A 21,979-nucleotide genomic window follows, 5' to 3' on the forward strand; every position below is an offset into this window, starting at 1 on the left:
AAAATTAAAGCAGACCCGCTACAGCTGTTTCTGAGTAAATCTCCGAAATGTACGTCACGCTTAGGTGTTGGACAAAAATATGGAAAGACCGTGAGAAATTGCATGCTTGAACATATGCTACGCAAGCCTGCAGATCGCGCTGTTGTATTTGACCAGGAACGGCACTTGTGCAGTGCCCTCAATACGGTCTAAGTGTCGGTTGTGGTCAGAACAGTGCTCTGTGTAGTTCTGAGTTCATTACGTCGTAGCTAAGTGACAACATGGGAAAATTGTTGGCGGGCGTACGGTGGGTGTTTAATGCAATCAAGGTAGTAGAGGCGTTTGGTGTTTAATGAGGCACCGTATCAAAGATTTATATCTCATACAGGGAAAGCTAAGTCGCAACGCGGACCAAAGGGCTTGTTGAGTGATGTTCAAATGTGTGTGAATTCCTAAGGGACCAAACTGCTGAGGTCATCGGTCCCTAGACTTACACACAACTTAAACTAACTTATGCTAAGAACAACACACACACCCATGCCCGAGGGAGGACTCGAACCTCCGGCGGGAGGGGCCGCGCAAAAAGTGACATGGCGTCGTATTGAGTGATCGTGACACACGATCTTGGAAGAGGACAGTGACGAGCGATTACAGGATGACAGCTGCAAAAGTCAGTGCATAGCTGAATGTCCCACTCACTTGCCACTATTTTGCAGGAAGTATGGTACGAGATTCCTTATAAAATCACATAGGGCTTGTATTTATCCATTCCGCAACGACTGGAAGCTCTTTTGAATGCCAACCGCTTTCGACCACCGTATTAAGCGTGGTACTATGTTGTGTTTGTGATGTTCACAAATGGTTCAAATGGCTCTGAGCACTATGGGACTCAACTTCTGAGGTCATTAGTCCCCTAGAACTTAGAACTAGTTAAACCTAACGAACCTAAGGACATCACATACATCCATGCCCGAGGCAGGATTCGAACCTGCGACCGTAGCGGTCTCGCGGTTCCAGACTGCAGCGCCTAGAGCCGCACGGCCATTTCGGCCGGCTTGTGATGTTCACATACTTTTGTAAACTGCCTCTTTAAGGGATAGTTTTCTCACGTTAGGGCAAGTTAGGTTTGGTTTGCATTCGTATAACGATTTCCATAAAGAACACACACCTAACAATGGCCGCGCAGGGTAGCCGCCTGGTCAGGGACGCCTTGCCACGGTTCGCACGACTCCCCCGTCGCAGGCTCGAGAGCTCCCTCGGGCATGGGTATGTGTGTTGTCCTGAGCGTAAGTTAGTTTAAGTTAGATTAAGTGGTGTGTAAGCCTAGGGACCGATGACCTCAGCAGTTTGGTCCCACAGGAACTTACCACAAATTTTCAAATTTCCTTACTAGGCTCTAGTAAACAATATCCTAACAGAAAGTCACAGATCCTTATGTCGGCCCAGTACGTAGGATTTGGACACAACACTTTTAGAATGATCAGAGATAGGCAGGTCGCTTATCTCGAAGTTTGATAAAAGCCCTATCCGAAAGATACCGGAAAGCAGTCCTGGCGACCAGAATAGTCAACAGTAGGAGCTTGAGGAGACAGCCAGAAATGATATTTTATTCGGCGTACCTTGGAAACACAATAATACTCGCTGGAAGAACCCAGAAGAGATGGCTTGATGATATCAAGTGAATTGCTGGAATACGCCGATACCTGATGACAAAAGTCGGAGTTTAGTCGAAGAACAGTGATGAGAGAACCGATGGCCTTTGTAGTCTAGTACCTTCAACCCCCACAAACCAACCAACCAGTAGTGATGAGCCGTTCACTCAGCAGTGTATGGACAGTGTCTAAAGGAGAAGGAGAGAACTATTGATGAAGCACAGAAAACGCTGTGTTAGTGCTCTCCCAAGGGGCAACATGCCCGGAATGACAGTAGGATGAGTGAGGGCCTGGCAAGCGGCGGAGCACGTGCTGCGAGGAGCCGGCGTGACAGCCGCCGGCGGTGTTTGCCCCCGAGGGCCGCCTGCGACCGCTCAGCTGCGGCCAGACAGCTGCCCCCGGCCGGCCCTTGTGTACCTCCGCTAATTCGCCGCCCGCCTGACGCCGCAGCGGCAAACACTGCACGGGCCCCTATCCAATTTCCGCAAACGGTTAGAGACTGGCGGAGTCGTCCACTTCTTTCCACCGCTTACCGTGGCCGGGGCACCGCGGGGAGTGGCAGGGAGTACCAAAAGAACTGTATTGACTACTGATTATTATGATTATAGTAAAACACTATCGAACCCGACAACGATTCGAAATTGTTAAGTATATATCCAAATTGGATATTCATCCTAATCTCCTCCTCCCTCCTCTCTCTGAACTTGATGAAGATGAGGTCCCATACTCAGAGGACCGTAGGGAACGATGTGGGAGACCCACTCCGCCGACTAGGCAAGGTCGTAGCGGAGGTGGTTTGCCACTGCCTTCCTCCGACCGTAATGGGGATGAATGATGACGATGAAGACAACACAAAAACATCCAGTCATCTCGTAGCAGGGAAAATCCCTGACACAGCCGGGAATAGAACCCGGGACCCCGTGCGCAGGAAGCGAGAACGCTTCCGCAAGACCACGAGCTGCGGACTCCCTGAACTTGAGCCTCACTACTTATTTTTATTGCTTCGTATTCCATAGTACCATTCTGATCATAAGCCATGTACACTGTAAGTAGGCTATTTAGGTTCTTATATTGGTAACGCCACGTAGCGCTCTGAAAATCACTGGCTGTGCTGTGTGCAGTCTGTGGCTGGTTTGCATTGTTGTCTGCCATTGTAGTGTTGGGCAGCGGCTGCTGGATGCGAACAGCGCTTAGCGTTGCGCAGTTGGAGGTGAGCCGCCAGCAGTGGTGGATGTGGGGAGAGAGATGGCGGAGATTTGTAATTTGTCATGAACTGCTATATTTATATATGATGATATCAAGGTAAATACATTGTTTGTTCTCTATTAATAATCTTTCATTTGCTAACTATCCCTATCAGTAGTTAGTGCCTTCCATAGTTTGATTCTTTTATTTAGCTGGCAGTAGTGGCGCTCGCTGTATTGCAGTAGCTTGAGCAGCGAAGATTTTTGTGAGGTAAGTGATTTGTGAAAGGTATAGTTTAATGTTAGTCAGGGCCATTCTTTAGTAGGGAATTTTGAAAGTCAGATTGCGTTGCGCTAAAAATATTGTGTGTCAGTTTAAGCACAGTCACGTATAATTGTTCAAAGGGGACGTTTCATATGTCGACCCTTAGCCTAGGATACCTCACTGGAATCTTCTGATTTTTCTTGTAGTTTGTGTAATTAGTGTAGATTTTGTTTATTGCTAGCGCGTAATTGTAGAGAAAATCTCCTTTGTAGTTGCAGTCTTTCATTGTTGTACAGTAAAACAGTTGTGGCATGCATGTAGATTTGCACCAAGTATTTCGCAGCTGCAATTAACTAGATATTATTTTCAGTGCTATGTTAATGTGTTCTCTTATTTTTGCTCTTCAAATTGTGCTTTTCTGTGTTATCGTGTGAAATATTGTGACAATTATGGCGTGTGAAAAACGTAACACTAGGCTCCAAACTAAACTGAGAAATAATAGTGACGACGAGCGTAGCTTATCAGCGCCGCCGAGTAATGAATTTACTAATGTTCAAAGTAGTAATTTGGTAACTGTGCATAGGGAAATGGAGCGGGCGTCAAACAATGGCGTGGACAGTGAAACAATTAGTGAAGAGGGAAGCATTATCGATCGATCGGTCGGCAATAGCTCGCCTCAGGAAGCCGAAATGACACGACACGATCTCGCAAATACTGTAGATTCAGGTTTTGGATCCTCACCGTTTTCTCAAATAAGTCAAGACACATTTTCTGCTGGTCAAAATGTGAATGTTGCCGGTGCAAATTCACTGCCGAAAAGCACTGAGGAACATGTTTCAGACACCAGTGCATTGTTATTACAATTAATGCAACAAATGGGACAAAAGCTTGAAAAGTTAGACACAATGGAACAACACCAGAGACAAACACAGCAACAGTTAGACGCAATGGAACAAAATCTTCACACCACGCTTGAACAAACACGTGAAGATTTAACTACTGAGTTACATAACATTGAATCGAAATGTCAAAAAGTCTGTAATGATGTAAAAACACAAATTTGTGAGCATTTTCAACCTATTTTTTCGCGGCATGAAAATGCATTACAGAATCACGAAGCAGCCATAAAAGAACTGCAAACCATTGTTCATGAAAATCATGAGACCTTGTGGGCTAAAATTGACTCAGTTGCATCTACCGATTTGGTTACGCAACTTGCAAAAACTCAGGAAAACTTTAAGGACACAGTAGATATTCTGAAACTTGGTTCAGAAAAACACACTGAAGAAATAAGTACACTATCGGAGAAAGTAGCCGAACTTTCGGATCAGGTCACTAACTTATCTACAAAGGTAGATGATGATCTGAATGACACAAGACCCGTAGCCTTCACTGACACAGAAGAGTATGAACAAATCAGAAAATTCAAACAAAATCAGAATCAAATTAATACACAACACCAAAGAGAAATCCGGGAAGTACAAGATCAGCTGACACAGGTAATACAAGAATTACGTATTTCAGAGGACACTCGCGCTCCAACACGGGAAGAGGGACTTAGAAACACGGAAAAGCCGCAAAATAATAACACAGGGCATTTCGGAAGTTATGAAAGAAATTGGCAATGTGCACCGAATTTTGAGATGGAACGGCCGACACGACCTAACAATGACCGATATGCGACTCGCCGACATGACGATTTTGACTATAAGCTGTTCATTACTACACGTAAATTCAAAACATTTAAGAATTCTGGCAACGACATTCATCCACAAGCATGGCTCCATCAATTCTCTCATTGTTTTCCTCCTAACTGGTCGTTGGAACACAGATTAGAATTTATGTGTGGCTACTTAGAGAATGAACCAGCTGTGAGAATGCGATCGGTCATTCACGATTGCCACAGTGAAGGAGAATTTTATCATGCCTTCCTCTCAGCGTATTGGTCTCAAGCCACACAAGACCGCGTAAAACATGGTATCATAATGATGAAACATTTCGAACAATCTGAATTCTCCAGTCTTGTGAAATATTTTGAAGACATGTTGCACAAGAATCAGTACCTGTCAAACCCATACAGCCCCTCAGAACTCATCCGCATTTGCTTAATCAAATTACCTGAACATTTACGGCATATTATTTTAGCAGGACGTTGCAAAGACGACATTGAAGCTTTTCAGGGACTGTTACAAGAACTAGAAATTGACACTGATAATCGCGGAACGCGAAAACAAGGACACAACAATTACAGGTCACATCCGTCACAATTCCGTGACGACAGAAACAATAACCGGACACGACTGGTCTATTCTTACAACGCAAATCGTGACCAAAATAGACACCACCCGTACGACAACCGTTGGCAGAGTAGTAATAATTACAGGGAAAGATCACCTCTCCGCGGTAGTGACTATCACAGAGACAATCAGAGAAACAGACAATATGGGAACCAAAATAATTATTATCAAGGGAGACAGAATAACTTCAGACGCAACAGTTCAGCGCGCAGTTACGATTCAGGGAGAAATTCTCCACCACTTAACCGACAAGAAAGAAACTACAGGAACTACCGACATGACGACAGACGATGTGATCGTAACGACAGACCTGAATTGCATCAGAACTGGCGGGATTCAAACAGAGCAGGGCCCTCTCGAGGAGGTGAATTTGTAGAAGTTAGGTCTCCAAATCCCAATAACGACGCGCGCCAACAAAGAGACAATAGGCAATGACTCACACCACTGGCAGCCACAAAACGTTCTTATGACACTAACGACGCATCTGCCGTAGCTAGTAATTACGTAAAAATGGAAGACATTAGGGACATCTTACTCCAGGAACACGACGTAAAACATAACAACATTGCATATCCTGTGATTCACATTACTGTAAATGACGTAAAATTTACGGCAGTACTTGACTCTGGCAGTCCCATTTCAGTAATCAGTGAAACAGCCTTTAGCAAATGCAACAAATCGAACGATTGCCCCACACTTCCGTTACGTAAGATTAAATTACAAGGTGCAATCTTTGGAAAAAGTGTAGATGTACGCCAACAAACCAATTTAGAATGCTTTTGTCAAAGCCACAGCTTCTCTATGAACTTTCTCATTGTTCCATTATTGTCGACGGAAATTATATTGGGAGTAGACTTTTTGAATGAATACAAAGCAATCTTAAACTTTCACGATGCTGAAATAAGTTTAGAGAAAGAAGGTAAGTCAATAGCTTTGAAATTTGAAGATTGGCTCTCAAACCATGACGAGGAAATTAATCGGCTTTACCTTCTGTTAGACAACAGTTCGGACTTTTCTACGGAACTAGACACTAACAATCACTCTGCAAGTACTGACAGGGATGATATCGACGGCGCATTTGACACTAATGAGTTAATTCAGAATAAAATTCAAACAATTGAGAATTGTAATGACACTGATAGGCAGGACCTTTTTGAGATTTTACAAGCACATTCCACAGTTTTTACTCACAAAACAGGAACAATCAAGGGATTTCAATACCAATTTCGTGTTCGTGAGCATACTAAATTTTGTGTTAGACCATACGTAATTCCGGCGCATTATAGGGACCGTGTTAGAACAGAAATACAATCTATGCTTGACGAGGGCATTATTGAGCCTGCAGTAAGCTCATACAACAATCCGTTACATGTTGTTGAGAAGAAAAATGGATCGATCAGGCTTGTCTTAGATTCGAGACAAATCAATACTATCATTATTCCTGAAACAGACAGGCCGCAGACGATGGAAGAACTTCTTCAAAATTTTAATGGTGTAAAAGTGTTGTCTTCCATTGATCTCAGATCCAGCTTTTATCAGATCGAACTTCATCCAGAATGTAGAAAATACACAGCTTTCCTTTGTTTCGGCGTTTGTTATCAGTTTTGGAAACTTCCCTTTGGTTTGAACATTTCTTCAGCAGTATTCATTCGCGGGCTAAATTCGATATTACCTGAGTTCTTAAAACGTCACATCACCTTATATGTGGACGATATTCTGATAGCAGAAGCTTCATGGGAACAACATAATCGCATCCTCAACAGTTTGTTACGTATTTTTGCAGAATCTGGAATTACAGTTAACTTGGAAAAGTCTGAATTCGGTAGGACAAAGGTGAAGTTTTTGGGTCATATTATTTCTTCTGAAGGGATTCAACCGGATCCTGAAAAGTTAGAAGCAATCAGAGCCATTCCAGTTCCATCCACAAAAAGACAAGTCCGCAGTTTTCTAGGTCTCGTAAATTTTTACCGTCGTTTTCTGAATATGCAAATTCTTGTTACACCAAAACTTTGTTCTCTCACTGGAAAAAATACTATTTGGAACTGGGACGAACAAGCACAGTTGGAATTCAATTCTTTGAAAGAAGCGTTACTTCACGCGCCAATCTTAGCTCATCCAGATCTGTCACAAGATTTCTGCCTTAGCACGGATTCTTCTAAAGTCAGTCTTGGTGCCCATTTATTTCAAGAAGCCATAGAAAATGGCACTACCATTCAGAAAACCATTGCTTTTACTAGCCGAGTGCTAACAAAATCGGAAAAAAATTATTCCGTTACTGAATTAGAAGCTTTAGCTATCGTTTGGGCATTTAACAAATTCCGTTTCCTTCTTTCTGGTAAGCACGTAAAAGTGTACAGTGATCATCGTGCATTACAATTTCTTATGTCTTCAAAATTAAATCATGACAGGTTAAAACGTTGGGCATTGTTTCTGCAAGAATTCCGCTTCACAATAGTCTACATTCCCGGCAAGGAGAACATTGTTGCGGACGCACTGTCACGCGCACCGGCTGGGCTTGAGAAAAGTACCACAGAAGGCAACCTCGAGAAAAATTTCAGTATTCTTTACATTCAGAAAGTCGCCTTTGAAAACTTCATCACCACATCCTTAAAGGACATTGCTCATGAACAAGATAAAGATCCGATTTGGAAAGACATCAAGAGCAAATGGCATGAAAAGACACACACACAGATTCGGCATTATTATCTGGTTAGAAACAACATACTGTTCAAACACTGCACTGTTGATGACAAGCTATGGGTACTTTGCATTCCTGACGATTTTGTTAATAAGCTCATTTGGTACATTCATTTCAGCTACGCACATTTTGGTCCACGAAAATGTTATCATATTCTTCGAACGACTTGTTATTTTAACAATATGGAAAAGAGAATTCGAAGAGTCTTGTCTATTTGTAAACTTTGTCAAAAGGCGAAACCATCTACTGTCTCACATCGTGCTCCATTGTTTCCTATCATTCCTTCTAAATTAAAAGAATTTGCTGCTGTTGATCTCTTGGGACCGCTTGTCAGAACATCTAATGGATTTTCGTACATTCTAGTCGCTGTTGAACTTACTTCAAAATTTGTTTCTTTCACACCGTTACGTAAAGCCACTGGACGGTCTGTATCCAACGCCTTTGTTAAAAATTTCTTACGTGAAGTTGGCCACGTTGCTAAAGTCATTTCAGATAACGGACCGCAATTTAGATCTGCTGTTTGGTCACGCATGCTTCGCAACCATAAAATCAAACCTGTTTTTATTTCATTGTACTCACCACATTGTAACCCCTCCGAACGGATTATGAAAGAAATCAATAAGCTTTGCAGGCTTTATTGTCACAGAAAGCATCAGCATTGGGACAGATATTTACACTTATTTCAAAATGTGCTGAATGAAATGCCTCATGATTCCACTGCTTTACCACCTACTCTTGTACTAAAGAATGAAGAACCACCGAACAGAATCAGAGAGCTTGTACCTTTCCCAAATACACGTAAACTTCGACACAAAGACATAATTGATTTGGCTCTTAAAAATATAAAATCTGCAGCAGACAAAAGGAGAAAACTACACGGTAAAGCAAATGCAAAGAAATTGTATATTGGTCAGAAGGTTCTCATTAAAGCTCATTCATTGTCACATAAGAAGAAACACTTGAGTCACAAATTCTTTCTAGTTTACAATGGACCTTACAGAATCCGACGTATACCACATGATAATTGCGTTGAAGTTGAAACTCTGCGTACTAGGAAGAGTAAAGGTTTACACCACATTTCACAAGTAAAACCGTTTATTGAAAGATAATCTGCTTTTTAACTTAGTCTTTGTCATAAAATTTTTCGCTTCACATTACTAATATGCTTTGTCAGATTTAGAATCTGTTAACATGTAACAATGTTTGAAGTGAAATATCCAGTCAAGAACCAAGAGAACTTATTTAAACAGAAATGACGAATGCATTGTTATAGTGAACAGACGTCACAGTGTTATTGTGTGTGTACATTCTTGCTTGTTTGTTGCACGATTACGTAACGACTATAAGGCTCACATACTTAGAACATTTACCAGTACTGCTAATGAGATTTTAATGCAACATTTTGGTTTATTTGAAAATACATTCTGAATTTAATGTGCTTTCTGAGAGATTTGACTGAAGTGTTATAATGTTATTATTACGACGACGATGTGTATTATGTTGTTGAGGAATGTTTATTATGCTACGTATTTCTCATGATGAAATATTGAAGAAGTGTCGACGAATATGTATATGTATAATGAGGTAAGGAATAATGAGTAGGGGTTAGGGACTCTGATTTATGAAAAGGTTGTTGGAAACCAAGAATCGTACTTTAAGAGTTATGAAATGCGTGTGTATATGCATGAATGTATTACAATGCAGACGAAAATTTTTTGACACTGTTATATCAATAGCATTTTGTTTCTACAGATTTGCAACGCTAATTCTTGACCTGTGAAATATTTTTATGTGAGACTGTCACTGTAGCGGAAACTGCTGCCGTAAATATTTCCGTAAGAAAGTTAAGTGACCACCTGCACGTAATGCGTCGCGGGCACCCACCTGGGCGACAGCCGCCCGAAAAAAAAAAGCCATTAGCCTTTCAGCCGCATAGGTAAAAAAAAAAAAAAAAAGGGGGGGCCATTATACTCGCTACTGACATTTCCTTGTTGAAAGCATACTGTGGAGCTCGTAATTTATGATATTTACTGAAATGCCTAATGAAACGATGAGAAACATTTCACAGCTATTGTCTTGCTAGTTAAGAAAAATGCCATATGGCTTGCTTTATGTATTTATTTACACATTTTGTTTAATATCAAGTTTCTAGCTGCACTGCAGCATTGGTTAAAATAAAATTTAATATATGTACTAATATAAATATTTTATGCCTACAGATCCAGTAAATAATTTTATGATCTATCCAAAACAAATGAGGGAGCACAAAAAGACATTTCCCTTCACAGCAATTGCATAAATAATTTTTTTACGATTTGGTAACTTATCTACTAGCGTAAGTTTTTGTGATGCATCACTCTAATGTTAAGATGTGACATAGGTATTAGACATGGCCATTTTAGTGTAATATTTTTTCTGCTTGCGCTATGTCATGTTTAGGTATAAGTTGCTGCTGTTTGCCAGGCATAGTGTTATTGAATTTGACTTTTGCTCATTTATGCTGCTAGCTTTGCCAATTTGCATTTTTTGCATTGCTGTTTGTGTTGATTTGTTATGTGATGCTGCATTGCCTCGTTCCTTAGTTTAGTATCTGAGCTCAGTAGATTTAAGTTAGCTTAAGAGGAGACTATATAAGAAACTAACTATTATAAATTTATAAGAAATGCATTGAGAAGCTATCAGAAAATGGTCTGGCAAAATAAAAAGGATACTGTACAGTGGAGAAAAACTATTATTGACAGAGGATGTGAACAGAATACAGAAAGCAGAGAGAAAAACTATTTTTGACAGAGGATGTGAACAAAATACAGAAGGCAGGCTTAGATAGGACTTTTGGGAATAATGATGAATGAAGGGAGATCTCCAAGAAGCAAAGAAAGTTTTGTTTGCAAAATACTGCAATGAAACAAACCCTGTCCTTTCCTATTGGTGTTATCCCACTATGTGTGTGTGTACCCTTGTGTATTTGTTTTCTTCCTGTCTCTGTGTAGTTTCATAGAATTTTTTCTTCTTTTAATATTAAGCTACATTCACTATGATGAGGAATACTGTTATCCTCGAATATAATTGGCATTAATAATATGTTATTTACTTTGTAAAGATGTTAGATATTATTAATTCTGTTCTGTTTAATGCTCATGTGTGAAGTTGATGTTTCGAAAGTTACTCTGATCTTTTATGTATGTACCCATGTCATAATTCCACTGATGTATATGTTTATTTCTATTCTTTTGTAAAGCCTGTACTACAAATGTTATCTGTATTATTATGTTTTTAATGATGTATTTTGTACCTTTGTTATTGTATTCTTATGTTATAAAATTGTAATTGTCACCAGTTCATGATATTATTAACTTGTTAGTTACATTTCACTGCACACGTTTCTGTTGGTCATAGTATGTGGACAATATGTGAGAAGTAGGGACTGTTAGTGTTTGCACGTGTGTTGATAATTCAGCAAGGGACTGGATAACAGCATTGCTCGTTCTATGGACAATTCCAAAAAACTTTGTGAGTGCACAAGTGGTGGTTTATGGACTTGCTATATTCTCCGCAAGACTCTTTGATGGTGAATGTGCACCTGCACAATCGCAACAGATGGCTGCTGGCCATCTCTACAAGGACTACAGTGGGTCTGCATCTTTGATGGCCCACCATTACCATTATCTCTACAAGGACTACAGTGGGTCTGCATCTTTGATGGCCCACCATTACCATTATCTCTACAAGGACTACAGTGGGTCTGCACCTCTGGTGGCCCACCAATACCGTAATCTCTACCAGGACTACAGTGGGTCTGCTCTGTGATGACCTACCTACCAATATTCTTCCAAACTTCGAATGACTCTGCTGTGGGTTTGCTCTGTTGTGGCCCATTATCTGTCAGCATGTCAAGAGTCAGCACTGTCTTTCCGTTGGAAGGACAACGCTACTTCTTCAAGACTGCATGGAAATCCACTACTTCTGTGTGCAATTTCTTTTACTAATGAGACTTTGTGAAAAAAACTGTAATTACTATATGATGAATGATTAGGACTATCTTTATGGACTGTGAGAAATTTTTAGCTTTTGACCAACATTGTATCAATAAGTGTGTGCCTTTGATTTCTTTGTTATTGTAATTGTGAAAAAATTTTAACAAATATGTATTGGCCAGTGCCCAAAAAAATTTGCAAAATTTTTTGTGGGGAGCATGGGGGCTATGTAAGTAGGCTGTTTAGGTTCTTATATTGGTAACGCCACGTAGCGCTCTGAAAATCACTGGCTGTGCTGTGTGCAGTCTGTGGCTGGTTTGCATTGTTGTCTGCCATTGTAGTGTTGGGCAGCGGCTGCTGGATGCGAACAGCGCGTAGCGTTGCGCAGTTGGAGGTGAGCCGCCAGCAGTGGTGGATGTGGGGAGAGAGATGGCGGAGATTTGTAATTTGTCATGAACTGCTATATTTATATATGATGATATCAAGGTAAATACATTGTTTGTTCTCTATTAATATCTTTCATTTGCTAACTATCCCTATCAGTAGTTAGTGCCTTCCATAGTTTGATTCTTTTATTTAGCTGGCAGTAGTGGCGCTCGCTGTATTGCAGTAGCTTGAGCAGCGAAGATTTTTGTGAGGTAAGTGATTTGTGAAAGGTATAGTTTAATGTTAGTCAGGGCCATTCTTTAGTAGGGAATTTTGAAAGTCAGATTGCGTTGCGCTAAAAATATTGTGTGTCAGTTTAAGCACAGTCACGTATAATTGTTCAAAGGGGACGTTTCAACACAACCATTCCGGTTTTTTTTTTTTTTTTTTTTTTTTTTTTGAGAAACCAACTGTAAGTTAAGAAAATTGCAGATTATTGTGTACACAATTTTGTAAAATGTATGTATGTAATGAGAAAGAATATATGTGGGAGAAACAATCTGTAAGAAAGAAAACAAAACCTCACATTTTCACAACAGAACACAATACAGGATTTTCTTTCTCGGAGTCAGTTTCAACATAAAACCTGCACACTATTTTTCAGAAATATTTAGCCCACGTCCGTCCGAATGTCTATCAGAATACCGTGTAAAAGTTTAAAGTAAAGCGGTCAATAACTTTTCGAGAATTTTCGCAACAACGTTTCCTGCTTATCTACTACGTATTCACGGCGAACATCAATAAAACCGACTAACTGCAGGGACCAACTCCTCACTGCAAATGGAGGAAGAAAGCTCCTATGAACACGTGTCTGGGAATGGATCGTTGCCAAGGTAGTGGGAGCTAACGAATGAAAGTTTCTCTGACCATCTGACGTGTGTTCCTTGTGTCTTTAAGGCTGTGTGATTGACGCAGCGTGCTGTAAGTAGGAGAATGGTCCGGTATTCGCATAGGGAACAAGCCGAGACGGTGTCAGAATGAGATTTTCACTCTGCAGTGAAGTGTGCGCTGATATGAAACTTCCTGGCAGATTAAAACTGTGTGGCGGGCCGAGACTCGAACTCGGGACCTTTGCCTTTCTCGGGAAAGTGCTCTAACACCTGAGCTACCCAAGCACGACTCACGTCCCTTCCTCACATCTAATTCTGGAAACATCCCCCAGACTGTGGCTAAGCCATGTCTCCGCAATATCCTTTCTTTCAGGAGTGCTAGTTCTGCAAGGTTCGCAGGAGAGATTCTGTAAAGTTTGGAAGGTAGGAGACGAGGTACTGGCAGAAGTAAAACTGTGAGGACGGGGTGTGAGTCGTGCTTGGGTAGCTCAGTTGGTAGAGCACTTGCTCGCGAAAGGCAAACGTCCCGAGTTCGAGTCTCAGTCCGGCACACAGTTTTAATCTGCCAGGAAGTTTCATACGAGACGGTGTCTGTTTACGGCCAAGCAGATGGAAACGGTCGAGAGGCAGCACGGTTATACCAAAACAAGTCTCTCCACAGTCACCAACCGCATCACACAACATTTCAAGCCCTTTCCGAGCCTTTTTTAGGTCATGGGTCCTTGCAGACAGACGAACGTGCAGGGGCGCGGCAATACGACAGGTTATGTGCTGTCTGCATGATGGAGCACCACCCCAATTCTGCATTACAGTTTGCCGACACCTCAATGTCTTCCCCAGGACTCGCACGCTGGGTAGGACGCGGAAGCCTTGTAGCATGGGCTGCCACATCATCGGACTTAAACCCTCTGGATGTTTATCTCTGGGGGCATCTAAAAAGCACTGTGCATGCTGATGTGCACACCCTTCAATACGATGCTTCTGACGCTATTCGGAAACCGGCAGAACATGCGAAAGAGTGCGGAAATCCATGATGCGAGTGTGAAAGGATGCATTACATCCCACAGGGGCCACTTTGAACATATGTTGTGACATGGATGAGCTGCACCTTTGTACTGTTTTCCGATGCGATTTGTTGTCGTTGCACGCACATCATCCATTTCCGGACACATGTTTATAGGACTATTTTTCCTCCATTTCCAACCAGGAATCCGTCCCTGAGGTTTGTCGATTTTATTAATGTCCATCCTGTATATTCATATATCAAAAATATGTAGCCTATATCCATCCGATTGTACATTACAGAATTGTGTAAAAATTTGATGTAAATCGGTCAGAACTTTTCAAGACTTTCGGCAACGAAGTTTCTCCTTTATATACTACATGTGCGTTTATGTATTAAATAAATGTAGACTATGTCTGACCAAATGTTCATTACATTATCCTGTTAAAAACTGAACTAAATTGGCCAAGGAGTTTTGAAGATTTTTGGTAACAACTTTTGCCCTTTGTATATTACGTATATATTAATATATTATATGTATTAAAAATATATGTTCTATGTCAGTGTGAATATGTATTGGAGTTCCGTGTAAAAATTTGAAGTACATCAGCCAAGTAGTTTTCGTGATTTTTGGTAATATATCTCCTTTATATATTGCATACACAGTTACATATTAAAAGATATATAGCCCATATCCGTCCGAACGTTCAGTAGAGTATCACTTACAAATTTGAAATAAAGCAGTCAAAAACTTTTCGAGATTTCTGAGAACTATATTCTCCCTTTATACATTACACGTAGATTTATATATTAGAAATACATAGCCTGTGTCTCTCTGTATGTTTATTAGAATATCGTGAAACAATATGAAGTAAATCGATCAAGAATTTTTCGAGGTTTTTGGCGACAGCTTTGCCCCTTTTTATACTGCATGTGCTTATATAACATATAAATTAAAAATTTTGTGGTATGTGTCTGTGTGATTGCTTTTTAAAGTAGAGCGCAAAAATTTGAATAAATTGGTGAAGAACTCTGGAGATTTTTTGTTACAATCTTTTCCATTTACGTATTATATATACACTGTATATATTTTAGAAAAGTGCAGCCTATGCCTGTCTGCACGTTTATAGAGTATCGTGTAAACATTTGAAGCAGATCGATCTAGAACATGTATTTAAAAAATGTAGCCTATGTCTGTGCGAAGGTTTATTAGAGGATCGTGTGAAAATTTGATTGAAATTAATCGAGCAAGAACTTTCCGAGGTTTTTGTTGATTGATTGACGGAGCGTTCTTGAGACTTTTGGTAAAAACGTTAAACTAGACTTTCCTTTGCATAGTAGTATAGATTTTAAATATTTTATTTTTATTGTGTTTAAAATCCTAGTCATTTACAGCATCCACTACGGTCGCAGGTTCGAATCCTGCCTCGGGCATAGATGTGTGTGATGTCCTTAGGTTAGTTAGGTTTAAGTAGTTCTAAGTTCTAGGGAACTGATGACCTCAGAAGTTAAGTCCCATAGTGATCAGAGCCATTTGAACCATTTACAGCATGTTGAAGGAGATGTAAGTTATACGTAAAAGACAGTGATCCTCCTCTGCCACAACCAAACTCTGGATCTGCGCCTGACCTTGCCCCACTGAGCATTGCAGACGTAAAAATCGTATGGTCGTTTCATTTCCTACTAGTGCCTTGCTGAGACGAGTCATAAGGTTGACGGGACCCTTTAGCATATTGGTGAGGAAAACTTAAGAGTGAAAGTAAGTTTCATATCATCTGTCACTGCCAAGTAGCATAGATGGATGGAACTTGGAGCATACACAGAAAAACTGCTACAGTGTAGTGCAGAAGGTAACAGAAGGAATAACACCATAATACCTGGACCACGAAAACGATTATACTTGATAATGCTGGACGTATCGTCACATGACGACAGACGGGAACGCGTAATGCACATAAGAACAGTGTCGAACATAATCTAAAAACATGCAACAGTCTACATCTCATAAAATATTTCCTTATTTAAGACGACTGGTTTCGACAGACGTTGCTGTCATCTTCAGGTCTTAAAAATGTTTTTGTTGTGAAACATGTTCATTGTACGTTGGACCTCACAACCAAGTTGTCATGTGGATAAAAATTAGGTCCAACGTAAAATGATCACGTTTCACAAGAAAAGGTTTTTAAGGCCTGAAGTCTGTTGAAACCGTTGTCTTAAATAAAGAAATATTTTATGCAATCTAGGCTGTAGTATTTTTTAGTAAGCAAAAAGCGTCGCTCCTTCAGTATTCTGAAAAGGAGAAAATTCAATCGAACGTAAATGTTTTGGTCGTCCAGGTATGTGCATTGGGAGGCCTAACGTTGCAGGTGGCTACTTACCTCCAAATCTTTGAACACGGCAGAGCCTGCGGTCGATGTTATTGTGACACTGTACCCCTTCTTCGTGTGCGTCTTTTCCGTGGTGCATTCGGACCTGGCTTCAAGTTTATGGAGGACAATGTGCGATCGTATAGGACAGTGCAGATTTTGAAGCTCTTGCAACGAGAGTATATTCGGATAATGAACCGGCCTGCCCGTTCCCCGATTTAAATCCCATCGAGCGTTAGTGGGATTCGTTGGGGAGACACATCGCAGAACGTCCACATGTAGCAACGGCCAACCAGCACTTGCCAACTACGCTGGTAGAGGAACGGATCGCCCTACCACAAGAACTCCTTACCGACCTTGGGGCTAAGATGGAAGCACCTTGCAGAGTATGCAACGCCGTGCGGCGTGGCCACACATCCTATTAAGAACCTTTTCCGCCTCATTTAATGTCCAGGGCACCATCATAAATGGCGGTGACTTCAGCGTAATTTTTGTCTTTGAGTGAAAATGTCATTTCTGTTCTTGTTGCGTATTTCTTCCATTTACCTTCTACATGCTTCACAATTCTCTATAATTCCAATCATGCAGAGCGTGGGGAAGGAACGAACACCTATATCTTTCCGTACGAGCTCTGATTTCCCTTATTTTATCGTGGTGATCGTTTCTTCCTATGTACGTGATTGGAATTTTGTGGCACGATTCCTCTGAAACGAAAAACGCCTTTGTTTTAATGATGTCCTGCCCAAATCCTGTATCACTTCAGTGACACTCTCTCCCCTGTATCGCGAAAATACAAAACGTGCTGCCCTTCATTGAACTTTTTCGACGTACTTCGTCAGTCCTGTCTGGTAACGATCCCACACCGCGCAGCACTATTCTAAAAGAGGACAGACAAGCGTAGTGCAGGCAGTCTCTTCAGTAGGTCTCTTAAATTTTCGGAGTGTCGTGCCAATAAAACGCAGTCCTTGGGTAGCCTTTCCCACAACATTTTCTGTGTGTTCCTTCCAATTTAAGTAGTTCGTAATTGTAATACCTAGGTATTTAGTTGAATGTACGGCCTTTAGATTTGACATGATTTACCGTGTAACCGAAGTTTGACGGGTTTCTTTTAGCGCTCATGTGGATAACCTCACACTTTTCGTTATTTTGGGTCAACTGCCAATTTTCGCAACATACATATATCTTTTCTAAATCGTTTTGCAATTTGTTTTGATCTTCTGATGACTTTACTAGTCGATAAACGACAGCGTCATCTGCAAACAACCTAAGACAGCTGCTCAGATTGTCTCCCAAACCGTCTGTATAGATAAGATACAGCAAAGCGCGTATAACACTATCTTACGGAACTCCATAAATCGCTTCTGTTTTAGTCTATGAGTTTCCGTCAGTTACTACGAACTGTGACCTCTCTGATAGGAAATTACAAATCCAGTCACATAACTGGGACGATATTCCACAAGTACGCAATTTCGCTACAAGAGGCTTGTTTGGTACAGTGTCAAAAGCCTTTCGGAGATCCAGGAATTTGGAATCAATTTGAGATGCCTTGTCAGTAGCATTCAACACTTCATGGGAGGACATAGATAGTTGTGTTTCACAAGAACGATGTTTTCTAAATTTGTGTTGACTGTGTATCAATAGACCGTTTTCTTCGAGATAATTCATAATGTTCGAACACAATATATATTCCAAAATCCTGCTGCGTATCGACGTTAATGATACGGGCCTGTAATTTAGTTGATTACTCTTACTACCTTTCTTGAATATTGGTGTGACCTGTGCAACTTTCCAGTCTTTGGGTACGCATCTTTCGTCGAGCGAACGGTTCAATATGATTGTTAAGTACGGAGTTAATGCATCAGCATACTCCGAAAGGTACCTAATTGGTACACAGTCTGGATCAGAAGACTTGCTTTTATTAAGTGATTTAAGTTGCTTCACTACTCCGAGTATATCGACTTCTACGTTACTCAGTTTGGCAGCTATTTTTCATTCGAATTCTGGTATATTTACTTCGTCTTCTTTTGTGAAGACGTTTCGGAAGGCTGTGTTCAGTAACTCTGCTTTGGCAGCACTGTCTTTGACACTATCTCCATTTCTATCGCGCAGAGAAGGCATTGATTGTGTCTCACCGCTAGCAAACTCCACATAAGACCAGAATCTCTTTGGATTTTCTGTCAGGTTTCGAGACAAAGTTTCGTTGTGCAAACTATTATAAGCATCTCGCACTGAAGTCCGCGCTAAATTTCGAGCTTCTATAAAAGATCGCCAATCTTGGGAATTTTTCGTCCTCTTAAATTTGGTGTGTTTTCTTCGTTGTTTCTGCAACAGTGTTCTGACCCGTTTTGTGTACCAATTTATTTGGTATAAATCTCTCAATTGCTGCCGATATTAATTCTTGTCTGCTGTATTGTTGTAATTTTTTCTGCGTATGGTGCAAGTTTCAGCGAGTTATTGGTAGCGGCAACTTGTTCTGAAGGTACTTTAGTTCCTAAGTACTCTACGCCAGTGTACTACACAAGCAGAGGCTTCTTTTAACATGCAGGTTAGAACAGTGGTCGACAAAATCAGTGACCTTAACTAGACACTACTCTGATACCGAGTAACAATGGCCTCACTAAGCAAAGGAAGAGCGCCCACACGTCTCTTCGCATATGCCGCTCAACGGTGATCAGATCCCGTAGATATACAAAAATGCGGAGATGCTGTTCACTACGATTCACCCGCTGTTCCACATACTCTCAGACATGTTCCAGGCCCTATGGGATAAAGGTCGGGTAATTTGAGCAATGAATAATACGTTGGTCCACGTGTGCATCTTATGTAAGCAGTTATTCGGCTTGGCATTGATTAATAGAGTTGTTGGATGTCATCTTGAGGGATATCGTGTCAAGTTCTGTCCAGTTGACACGTTACATCGTCAAAATCCCGAGCTGGTCGGAGGGCCCTGCGCATAATGTCCCAAACATTCTCAATTGTGGAGAGATGCGGCGGCCTTGCTGGTCAAGGTACGATTTGGCAAGCACGAATATAAGCAGTAAAAACTCTAGCCGTGTGCGGGAGGGTATTATCTTGCTGAAATACAAGCCCATGATGGCTTGCTATAAAGGTAACAAAAGGGAGCGTACAATATCGTTGACATACTGCTGTGCTGTAAGAGTGCTAAAAACTAAACTCCTCCCGAACGGGTCCATGAAGGCCCAAAGGTACCGACCGGCCGCCGTGTCATCCTCAGCCCATAGGCGTCACTGGATGCGGATATACAACGGCATGTGGTCAGCACTCCGCTCTCCCGGCCGTATGTCAGTTCCCGGGACCGGAGCCGCTACTTCTCAATCAAGTAGCTCCTCAGTTTGCCTCACACGGGTTGAGTGCACCCCGCTTGTCAACAGCGCTCGGCAGACCGGATAGTCGCCCATCCAAGTGGCTGTAAGAGTGCTGTAGATGACAAGCTAAGGGGTGCTGCTATGAAAGAAATGGCATCACAGCCCCTCACTCCTCGTTATCGAGTCGCATGGCGGGCAACAATCAGGTTGACACTCCACCGCTGTCTGGGGCGAGTCCAGATACGTCTTCGCTGCTCATCAGAGCTCAGTTCGAAGCGGGCCTCATCACTGAAGTTAATTCTACTGACTGTCACCGGCCATGCGGCCTGAAAACCAGCAGTTATGATCCCTGGTGCCATTTCATTTCACAGTAGGACCCTCTTGGTTGTCATTCGCGGCACCCTTCGGCACAGGGCTACGCCGACCATATTGTACGCCCCGTTTTGTTGCCCTTCATAGCAAGCCAACCTGGGCGTACCCGCACACGGTGAGAGTTTCTAACGCTTGTCTTCATGCTTCTCAAACGGTAACTTGACCCGCAAGCTCGCCGGAACTGTCCCCAATTGAGAACATCAAGAGCATTATGGCCAGGGCTCCGCAATTAGTTCAGAATCTTGACTATCCAACGCACCAATAGAACAGAATTTGGTACGATATTCCCTCTGGAGGACACTCAACAACTCTACAAATTAATATCATGCCGAATAACTGCTTTCAGAAAGGAGGTGAACACACAGATTATTGGTTTGCTCAGTTCGTGGCGCTCTTTCTCTTGAGCGAATCATCAAACTTTCTGCAGATTTTATCACTTGTTTGTCTGCTGTACATTTACATCACAAATATCGAGTTCCGACCCATTCTGATAATTTCTTCGTGGTGCGTGTTTTTTTTCTGATTGTATATTCAATTTAAAAGCACCTACCACACCACCCCAACAACTTGGACAGTTCCAGTTTGCAGCAGTTCCAAAATGCTACACCAGGCGGGTGTGAAATGAATGTGGGCAATGGAAAATATTGAACGCGAAAATCAAGATTTGGCCCTGTCTGACAACCCCCTGAAGCAGACCTTAGGATCTCTTAATTGTGATATTATTTCCTCCTTCGTCTCTTTAACATATAAATTACAACCTAAACATAAATGAATAATTAAGGGAACTAGTAACTACTAAATGATAAATGTTGTTTTTGCTTAGACATTTATTTTAGATTAAAACTCCTTTATATATTACAAATTTTTATATTTGTAAATAATAGATTTCAGCTATCAGTCGTCCTTTTTAAATTTTATTGGCAGATCTATATTTCGGCTAGAAACTAGCCACTCTCAATGCACTATCATTTTTCATCAACGCATGTAATGCTTGTTGGTCGGGGTTCGTCCACAGTTCATCGAATACTGTTAATTGCTAGCATTCAATGAACTGTAAACGAAGCCCGACCAACAGGCGTTACATGCATTGATCAAAAATGATAGTGCATTGATAATGGCTAGTTTCTAGCTGAAATCTAGACCTGCCAATAAAATTTAAAAAGAACGACTTATAGTTGAAATCTATTATTTACAAGTCAGAAAACAGTCGCCGTATGCAACAGCCTTCTGAATGGAAGGTAACCTGCCATATATCGATGTCCAATGAGCATAAAGAGATACAAATGAATTTCCTAACTAATCTTACTCATCGATTGCCCAAATCTGTCCCTTTTTATGACTACGCGATCTAATATAAATAATGCGAGATGACTGACATCATCTGCGTACCAAACATTACAAGACACTATTTTCAAAGATGATCTACAGTGGTGTGCAACTTCAGTGGAAATAAAAGTTACGTGATCGCAGCTGTTTAGCTTTATAGCGCTATACGCTGAAGCAATTAGCAATATCACCTTATGAATTGCGTCCGGTGCGTTGGAGTGATGGTTCTCGTACACGCCTGCGACGACGAACGAACTCCAGCCACAAAATATAAAAACATC

At 41.3% G+C, this 21,979-nt stretch overlaps 1 protein-coding gene across 1 annotated transcript in view; it reads right to left on the reverse strand.

Moving 5' to 3' along the window:
• The window catches only part of LOC126419567 (homeobox protein DBX1-like), a 135,173-nt gene that overhangs the window by 58,433 nt on the left and 54,761 nt on the right, over positions 1–21,979 (reverse strand). The gene's annotated exons all lie outside the window — the stretch shown is intronic.

This window comes from Schistocerca serialis, chromosome 9 (assembly GCF_023864345.2).
Source record: "Schistocerca serialis cubense isolate TAMUIC-IGC-003099 chromosome 9, iqSchSeri2.2, whole genome shotgun sequence".
NCBI classification, from domain to species: Eukaryota; Metazoa; Arthropoda; class Insecta; order Orthoptera; family Acrididae; genus Schistocerca; species Schistocerca serialis.